This window comes from Falco rusticolus, chromosome 5 (assembly GCF_015220075.1).
Source record: "Falco rusticolus isolate bFalRus1 chromosome 5, bFalRus1.pri, whole genome shotgun sequence".
NCBI classification, from domain to species: domain Eukaryota; kingdom Metazoa; phylum Chordata; class Aves; order Falconiformes; family Falconidae; genus Falco; species Falco rusticolus.
This window is the reverse complement of record NC_051191.1, coordinates 12,940,656-12,950,828: the sequence shown is the minus strand read 5'-3', so window position 1 is coordinate 12,950,828 and position 10,173 is coordinate 12,940,656. Positions and strand designations below refer to the sequence as shown.

Below are 10,173 nucleotides of genomic sequence, written 5' to 3'. Positions count from 1 at the left end.
TAGAGTTGTGCATGGGAGATGTAATTATGGGGTTGCCTCAGCTGCTTCAGGGCCGCCAGGATTCTGGATTTTTATTTATTTATTTATTTTTAATTTTTTTAATTTTTAACCTTTGCAAATTTAACTTGGCCACTGGAAAAGGCCAGTGATTGTGCTTCAGTGACTTTGAGAAAGTGAGCTGTTCTTTGGAGCATGATGTGTGCCCCCTTCTACATTTGACTCAGAGAAGATATGTATTGCTTCTAAGTCATTTATGAGGCACCTGTCCTGCAAGGCGATATGCAGGCACAGAACCCTGCTTCTGTAGCACAGTTCATGCCTGGGAAGTTCTACATTTAATGACCTTTGGCAACTAGACATTTTCTGCATTGGCATTTTAAAGAATTCTATTGAAGATGAGCAAGAAGGAACAGAATCCATCTTTCTCAACTGTGCTGGTTTTGCAGGTCTAGCCACAATAAAAAGCTTTAAAACTCTCGCCCCACCCCCAGCTCTCCTTACTGAAGTCAGCAGATACTGCTCTGAATGCTCAAAAGGACAGCTCTGGAACAAACCTGAGCTATTGTTAGTCAGACAATGTGGGGGGGGTGGGGGGTGGGGGAGGGTAAAGACTTTTGAGAAGTGCAGGACTACTCTATTTTACCTGTGGCTCCTTGGTGTTAGCTAGTGTAGTCTGACAAATTCCTATTTGTTTGGTCATCACTCGTGATCTTTTCTAGAATATTTGGCTTTAATTTCTTTTCTTTGTGCAGATATTTCCTTTTTTTAAAATTTATTTGAACTTTATAAAATAGTGTTTGAATACGTTGATACCAAATAACAGACTTTTTCATGATACCTCCTTCTCAGATATTTATACTTTAAAGATGATAAACTGTAATCACTCTAGTAAAAGCTCTAAATACTTGAAAATAGATAGGTGGAACATGACACTAAAATGTGTATAGAGAGCCATTTCACAACTCTGGTAAAGATTTTTTTGGTTGGTTTGGTTTTGTTCTGTTTTGTTTTTAAATTATTTTATTTATATTTATTTTTCTCAAAACAGGGAAGGCAAAACCTATGCAGCCTATGCCCTTACAGGGCACAGCTAGTGATACTAGAGCTACAACTTTGTCACGTTATTGCAGCACCCTAGGAGTTTAACTGTCCCAAACACTCCTAAAAATGCAAGTGTCAGTAGTTTATGTATGTCTATTTTAGTTTTTAAAATACTGTGTAATGGACTGTTTACTATAAAAGTTGTGAAAGAAACTGTGGATGAGGGCCTGGTTGAAGACTTCTGCTTTAAAGAATTTGCTGATAACTAAGGGGAAATTTTGTACTGTGCTTTTATTAAGGTGCCGCTTTCAAACCAGTGTGAGAAAAAACCTTCACACCCACACTGTGCTCTACTGCTCTTAAGAGTACGGACGCAGAAACGGAAAGCATCGGAGTTACTGCAGCATGGCAGGGTGTTGCTGCTCAGCTAAGCAGCGGTCATGGGCCACGTGTATGATCTTCATCCCACCCCAGCTAAAACTGAAAAACACTTAGCCTTAAGTCTATTACTTTTGATCACATACTCTTTTGTATGTGGTTTTCAGAGCAGGTATAACCTTTAAAGACTGTCCCTACTTCCCTTTGAGTAATTAGTATCGCTGAAATCCCTTCTGGATTTTGTTCCTGCCCCTTCATTAGAGGCCGCTCTGCCTCTACCTTTGGGTCCTCCATCGACGTTTGTATGCCACAGCAGTGTTCATCTTGCACAGTCTGCATCATGCGCTTTCCCTTGTAGGCTTATCTAAGGCTATAAAGCTCTTCCGTGCCGTCACAAGAGCATAACGAGATGAGAATAGTCTGTGAAGATTGAAAATTCCACAAGTGTATTTTAAAGAGAGAATAAAGCATGCTAATTGTGAGTAAAATTGTCCTCGGTCTATAATTTTTAAACATCACTGAAGAGAGTATAGCCACATGAGAGTGCTCTGCAAGAAACAATTTGTTTCTTTGTAAGGCTAAATATATGTAATTTATATAAATTATTTTGTATGCCCACTGTGGGTGGAATCTCATAAGAATTAAGAGATTTCACAAATGCTAGTATTATATAAAGAATAATTTAGGAAAAGTGTACAAGGAACATAGGCTAAAATTCTTGATATATCCACTGCAATCATATCAGTGTACGTACAATAGAAGACTAGTGAACTGCTTCAGTTCTCTAGTCAAGATGATGAACACAGGCTTCTTGCTTTATTGCAAGTAATTTGAACAGTGCTTGAGCTGTTTGTTGGTGAATAATTATTAAAATAATAGTTGCTTACTGAATTTAACCTTTTCAAATCAAACAGAATTAGTAGTTCAGACATGGTCACACCTCTCCAAACCAGTTAATTTTGCTTAAGGAAAAAAACCCACAACTTTTACTAGCTTTACTTTTAGTTACACTGTCACAGGTTCTAAAGTCTTATTTTTTTAATGTTTTTAGCAATATTCAGTAACAAATTTTCTTACAAAAATGCAGCCTTCACAGCTTCAGAGATACTTTAGGTATCCTCTGGAAAAGATGGAAGAAATTCCCTTGGAGGTTACATAAACACTGAGGACAGAGAACACCATGCAGTGCAAATCACAGTTTACCAAAATGGACACATAAACCCCACATTATTATTACTACTATTATTGTTTTATTTATTATTATTCCTTTTTAGAAACCTGAGCTATCTGTATATGTGAGCACAATTTTTCAAGGTGAAAAGAGTGACTGCTTGGCTTAGGAGAAAAGCTCCAATGAATGATTTGCATGTTTAGATATATAGGAATTAGCAGGCATTTTCAGTGAAACATTTGTATTTGTTAATAAAACTTGTTTTTCTGTTATTAAAAGAATACATTTTATCACTATATGGTAGGTTATAAGATTTTTGCTTACATCTTTTGTTGTTGTTTACGTCCTTTGTTAACAAAATTTATCATTAAACGGACCACTAGACTAGTTAAAAAGACACAGCGATGAGTAACAAATAAAGCAGAATAGTTTCCATGGATGTTTGAGAATCTGGTGTACATCTCACTATAATTCTTTTCTTTTATATGTAACAAAATTTCTTTTTCTTCTAGAGGTTAGCAAGAAAAAATATAAAATAAATTCAGCTTGTCAGTTTAGAAGCTGTTCTACATACCTTACATTGCCAAAACATGACCTTTTGGACCACCAAGTTTTCTAAGACAGTGATTTTACACTAGTTCAACCCATCTCACAAACTTTCTGATGTACGCTGATCTCCTATCCAGTACTTTTGCCAGTGTTAATTTGGAGCTGTGAAGGTTTTGGGGTTGTTCTTTTTTTTTTTTTTTTTTTTCCCTCTCTTCATTTTGAGCTATTTGATTAGATCTTTGTTACATGTGCTGTGAAAAACATGATAACCTAGCAGATAAAAGATTCATATGCCTTATGTTTCCTGAATAAGGTTTTGTAGGTTATTTAAACTTTTGGGGTGTGTTAGTGTGGTCTTGCCTACCAGCAAAATTCAGAGCTTAATTTGTGAAAATATGCTTCAGGCAAGGGAAATTCCCTGGCATTTCAGCATCAGTAAAGTGATATGGATGAGTTTATGAAAAACATGAATCTTAATCTCCACAAGAAGTATTTTTGCCCTTAAATCTCCAGGGTGAACGTATGTTATTTAGCAGATAGAAAAGCATAGAGGGCTTTCAGAACAGAGGTAGTCAGACTGTAACAAGCAGAGCTTTTGGTCTGGGGAGTGCAGGTGAAAATGAAGACCTGTCAGTCAGCGCTGGACTGCTACCTAGTGCTCCCAGTGACAGGCCCTGCCTGCCTGAGCTCTTCCTAGCCCTCACCTTCCAAATTAATTGAAGCCAGCAAGTGAACTTGCCCATTTACTTAATTGTTCATAACTTCAGGATGGTATAATCCGAATTACTACATTTCTTAGCAATGTAATAATGTAAAATGACAGATTTTGTGAAGATTAAATTATACCTTTAAATTATTTAGAGGTCTTCACTGTTCATTAAAAAAATCACCTTAATAAAACATGTAATTGTGTTCTTATAGAAGAAAATATGTATATCCTGACTGTGGCAACACTGTAGAAGTTTAGCTGTTAATTAACTGTTCCTGAACAATTCTCCTGAAGAAATATGTGTGGGCATGATTTTACTTGGCATCAGTTGTCTCAGACTGTTTTCTGCCAAAAGGATAACCTAATCCACTGAATCCTGTGTATCTTCAAGATGCTTTTTTGAGTCTGTTGGAATCCCGCGGGCTGGATGGCTCCATCAAATCTTACTCCTTTCACAGCATCTGGGGCTCATGTTGTTGAACTTCAGCTGCTCTGGTGAGGAGCTGAGCCCCTTCTAAGGTCTGCAGAAGCACAGGGACAGTTCTGTCGGGCAATGCATCCTACCCTACGGTCTCCCAAGACAGAAGAAAGATGACATCAACTCTAGAAATGGCCATTTCCCCCCATTGACTATAGCCGTAGAAATCAGAATAGACAAGTAAAGTTAATGAGGGGAATTTCACTTACACGTTCTTATTTGGAAAATTCTAGTTTCTTGACACAAAGAGCACATCTCAACTCTGAGCTGTGACTGGCTGATGCTGCATGTTAACTTCCAACAGATTTCCCACCATGCTGCGAAATAATCATTTAATAAAGCTTTCAGGGGCAGTGTGAACCTTAGTAATATAGCTTTAATAGATCTGTTGCCTGGGAACTTAAATCAAGGCTTAGGCCCAATACCAGCATTAAGGTAAAGATCGCCATAGGCAACCTTGTCCCTTGTCGAGGTCTTAGATGATCCAAACCAGTTTTTGTAGTATTTTTCTTGGTGGGAATGTTGACAGTAGTGCTCAGTGCAGATCTCTGCCAGAGAAAAAAACAACATCCCAGTTCAGAAGCTATAGCAAAAATGCCAAATATTATTTTTTTCCACTGCTGAAATTCATCTTGTATGATCTGTTCCCAAACCTTAAAAGAAATATGGAAACATACTGTATTAATTGCTTACAATATTTTTAAAAGAATGCATTGTGTTTTCAAGTAGTCACCATTATATTATGTACAATTTTTTCAAAAAATTCTACATATTCACGATCAAATGTATCCAAAGCTAGTTCATAATAGTTCACTCTTGGAAGAAAGGTTTGCTAACCACACAACAGGCAGAATGAATGTTTGCTACACTGTCTCCCGACAAAACATGACAGAGGCCCAACAGGGTTGTGTCTATCACCTGTAAGTAATCTTCCAGCTCTGCTTCTGTTGTTCCTCAATACATTTGAAAATCTTGTACATTTCCGTGGTATATTTTAACCTAGGAAATATTCAGGTGCTTTTCTAAGTTATGACCTTGGTACAGTTTTTAGCCAGGGAACCAGCCCTTGCTACCAAGAGGGCCTGGGGGCAGGTCACTGTTGGAGCTTTGGAGAAAATAATGTGAAAAAAACTGTGACACCGCAATGGGAGTTGATAACAGTGGTTTTTCTACTCTGTGCTTACCTAGTGCTAAGACCTCTGTTGGAGAGAACCTTCACTTCTCCATTTAGAAACAAGACAGTTGAATCTTGGGCTTCATGGAGACTTGAAGTCCCTCTGTGAAACAGGTTTTGGGCAGGTGCTGCAAGCAGAGTAGAAAGATGCACAGAAAAATTATTCTATGCTTTCCAGCATTTCTGCAGGGGAAGGAGGTAGTAAAAAGGCTCATTACAAGTTCCTGATGAAATAGGTTTCCTCATTATGAGTCTTTGAATCAGTGACTGAGTCCACCTCTGCTTAAAACAATATTTTGTATTGCAAGGTGGTAATAATTTTTAAGGTCTTTCAGTAATATATAATATAGTCATGTTCTGTGTAACATAAAATAAATAGTAAAAATTCCATGTACTCTTTTAAATTGGTTAAATTCTGATTGGATGAGACTTCATGCTATATGATGTATAAGCAACATACATATGAAAGTACAAAAGCTTAGATTTTTTTTTTTGCCATTGTTATTTTTAGTACTAAATTTAAAAATATTTGGACAAAACATTTCCTAGTCATGTCCATCTATAATAACATTAGATTTGAGCAGCATGTAAACAAATTAAAGTTCAGCACCATCTCTAGAATGCCCAGCCGGAGACTAACGTATAGCTAACATAATTAGCCTTTTATTGTTCCTGTTGGAAAACCAATTCAATAGCAGTGGTTGGAAAAGTGTGAAACTTGGAAGCAGTTTCCAACAGACAAATTTAAGATGTTAATGACATCTTGGAAGACCACAATTAGAAGATTAGAGGTATAGGACTGTCCCATAATTGACAGCCCATCAATTAGCAAATACTTTAATAACACTTTAATCAGTGACAAATAAATTTTAAAACTCCCCATGACCTTACTGGTCTTTCAGATCTTGGGGGGGGGGGGCGGGGGGGGGGTGGGGAATGCTAATTTCAATCCTTGATTTCCCTTTTGGCAGCCTCTGCAAGTGAGCTGGAAAGTGTCTGTTAAAAAGGAATAGCTCAACTGAAACAAATTTCTCTGGCTTTTGTCTCCAAGTGAACTGCACTGTGAAAGGACATGAAATGTGAATGCACTGCCGAAGACGTTTACAGTAAAAGATAAGGTACAAGCTGAGGGTAACTATTAAAATCTCCGTTGTACAGCAAATGCTCAGAATGGTAAAAGGTTGTTCAAGAAACAACAAGTAAAATAAAACTTTAGTGTTTTCTAAAGGTTCTCTGCAGATATCTAAATTTTTTATGCACGTTATCCTCATAGCCTTGGTAAGAGCTGTTATTAGAGCTGCATGAAGAAACTGCTAGTTATTCAGGTGTATGAAGTTATATACAGCAAAAGTGTGTGATAAGAGGGGGAAACGCCCTTATGTTCACTGGTGAAGATATTAATTAATACATTCTGCTCTTGAGAATGATGCTTTAATTTAGCTGGAGAAGTTTTCCTCTAATGTTTTTGCTGATTTGTGTTCATTTACGGATCAACCTTCAAATAAATGGGGTTTTGTAGGCATTTTTTAATGAAACATTGTATGTTTACAATTGTGCATGCAATTATTCCACATGGGGACTTGAATAGGAGCTTACTTCAAAGTCCATCACATTTAATCCACATGGATTTCAGGGATGTGACGTCAGGCCTCACGTGCAGATATAGGTAGTTGCCAACTGGAACTTGAACATACAAACATTTAGGTAACTAAAATATCATTTGCCTTTATATATCTAGGCTTCTGGACTGGACTCATGAAAACATTGAAAATGGGACTTTCTGAACACCTTCACATTGTGGCATGCAAAAAGAAAGCTATATTGTGTATCCTAGTTAATCTCAAAAGTGATGACACCTCTTTTGGGGTAAAGGATGAACTGAATGATCTCTCCAGATCTTTGCAGCCATTTTATATAAATTTAACTGTATAGATAAAAAAGTGGCTGATTAGTGGTGTTGAAAGGATGTAAATTATACTTGCTGACTTATGAAGTTTGATTCATTCTCTTTTTTACATATTTTGATGGCAAAATACCCTTAAGTTCTTTCATTAAGATAGTAGTTTAAAGAAAAGAATGCAAAGTTCAAAAGGGGGTTTCTGTAGCAAATTTGTGTGCCTACACTCTAATGTGCCCTAAAATACCATTACAGATGGAGTCCTACTAGGAGTATTTTAGGGTCACAGAGTTGACTGTTGTCATTTACACTGGAGTGAATCCATTGACTTCAAAGGAGTCAATATAAATTTTTGAATGTTGTACATGAGATGTGAATGCAGACTGCAGGCTGACTTTTCTTGAAACTCTTATAAGATTTTGGTTGAATTAATTAGAATTGCAGGATTTTTTTAAAAAAGCACATACATAATTTTATTATTTACTTCACTGAGCTGAACATGGAAATTGAACCAAAACCTCTCTTCAGAACAAGACTGTTGTTTTCTTTTACAAAACATAAACATGGCTTTGATTGATGAAATTTTGTGGGAGCTACATGAAAATACAGAGAAGAAATGGGACTGAAAATTTCGGTTTCATTACTCTTCAGAAAATGCTGTGAAAGTCTCCTGACAGAGATCCAACAATGACTCTGTAAAATAGCTTCAAGGCATGGACAAAAAGAGCTCAGAAGAGGTTGAAAAAGTAACTTCCTAACCTAAGGGAAGGCTTTCTTTCGTTTCTCTCCTTCTGCTAGAACGCTGTGTGACTGAAAACCAGATTTGGGACTGATCTCACCTAGTATTGGAGATCTATCTCTGGATAGTTACCCCAACATTTTTGGGACTCCATGGAGAGGAACAGGTGGGTTTGGGTGCAATTTATCTGACCTGATTTAGAGGAGTTGTGACTCAGAGGTGACTGCTGCTCTCACTAACTATGAAGAGGGTGTCTTGGGTCAGAGGAGTGCAAGAAATTGTATTTCACTATTAGGTTTTGTTTTCAATGCCCAACTGGGTTTGTGACCTAAGCCCATTTCTTTATTCGTAGAACAACAATTTGGTTGTTTGGGGTTTTCTTTAATTAAAAAAGAGCGTTAGAGCCATGTGCCCAAAAGCTGGAATGCTGCCACTCTGGTGCTTTTAGTGTGGAGATTAGAAGAACAGTAGGTCATATTCCCTGTCTTTTTACTAATAAATGGTTAGCTGGATTGTCCAACTACATCACAATTTCTGGGGTTTTTCTTGTCAGATTAGCTAAGAAAGGCTACTATTGTACGCATAATGTATTGACCAGGTAACCCCTCCAAGTGAAGGAGGCTTGGAGCACAACTCCTGGCAAAAAGTATATCAGGATTTCCAAATGAAAATACTTTCATTTCTTACATTTTGCTTTTTATTTGAAATTTGCATGAAAATATATTTTAACGAATACATTACAGAAGTCTACCTTGTATCCCAGTCCCAGGGGGAAAAATAGTTTGTGTTGTAATCCAGTCCAAAGTAACCATGATGAATGAAATTTCAAGCCTAATTCATACTTTAAAAAATGCTAAATTCAGCCAACATAAATGGTTTTATGGTAAACATCGATTGTTCTGTAGAGTTGTTTTGTTCAAGAAAAGCAACTCACATAAGTAAACCAATATACTTACTCAAAAGTCTTTTGATGGAAAAGCAAGGCACTGTTTAAATAACTGTATTTTTTGCTAGCTAGACAAAGTTTTGACTTTTCATTGGAAAACCAGAATATTTTAATGAAAATTGTTCTCCCTAGGGATGAGAAACATCTCCCACTTTTATGTAAATTTGTATTTTCTAAATAAAAAGAGCAGCTGTTGTGCAGCTTCTAAGAAGTGTGAAACAGTTTTCTTCTTTTCTAAGCCACTGCAGATTTCACTATGGCAAAAGTAAGCAGTTTATTAGATTAAGTTAACTTAGATTATTCAGACTATTTTACAGTTAAAGCTGTTGAAAACATCACAGATCTTAATTACTGGTTATCACAGACTTGTAACAAATTTGCAGTTATTATTTCTTTCAGAAAGTCTGGTCTCTCTATCTTACCACCTCGGAAGAGCAGCAGGATGTGAATGTTACACACACGCTCACGACTTCAGGTCATGCTTCTGGTTCGTGTTGCCTCCTTGCTACTGGCTGCTCTTGTCTATGTTCCTCCTGCCACACCAGGCTGTGTTTTGGCGTAAATGCGTTGTGGGCTGGAGGTCGTTTGAGGCCCTGTGCTCTTCAAGCCAATGGGTCTCTTTAGCACAAACACTGCATTTTCTGGTCATCAATAAAATGCCTACAGTATGTGGGCACTGAACAAGTGGGTGAGGATAAAACCAAAAATTTTGTAGGTCTCAGTGAGGGAAGAAAAAGGTAGATCTATGGCATAAGAATTAACGACACACTGGACGTACTCAGAAGACATACTTCAAGAAATATTGACCTTTTTTTTTTTTTTTTTTTTTTTTTTGACCACATTTGCTCAAAAAATGACCACAATTGACCAAATGTGGACAACTGACCAAGAAAAGGAGACCAATGAGAAGGTAACCATGGGTTTCAGTTTCTTTTGGATATGGGTCAGGCAGATAACATAAAATAAATACTACATAGTACATGTTTTACTGTGATAAACGTGTTTTAATATAGACAACATAAAAGCAAAAATGTGTCTCATTGCCTGACTTTACCATCAATTTTTTGTGCTTTGGGGTGACTGCAGTATTG

At 37.0% G+C, this 10,173-nt stretch overlaps 1 long non-coding RNA gene across 1 annotated transcript; it reads left to right on the top strand.

The window, feature by feature from the left end:
* Positions 1-6,476: 6,476 nt before the first annotated feature.
* Positions 6,477-9,893, top strand: LOC119149385. The gene is made up of 3 exons (XR_005104675.1): positions 6,477-6,618; positions 8,196-8,302; positions 9,482-9,893. It is a non-coding gene; the product is annotated as an uncharacterized LOC119149385 (long non-coding RNA).
* The last annotated feature ends 280 nt before the right edge of the window (positions 9,894-10,173 follow it).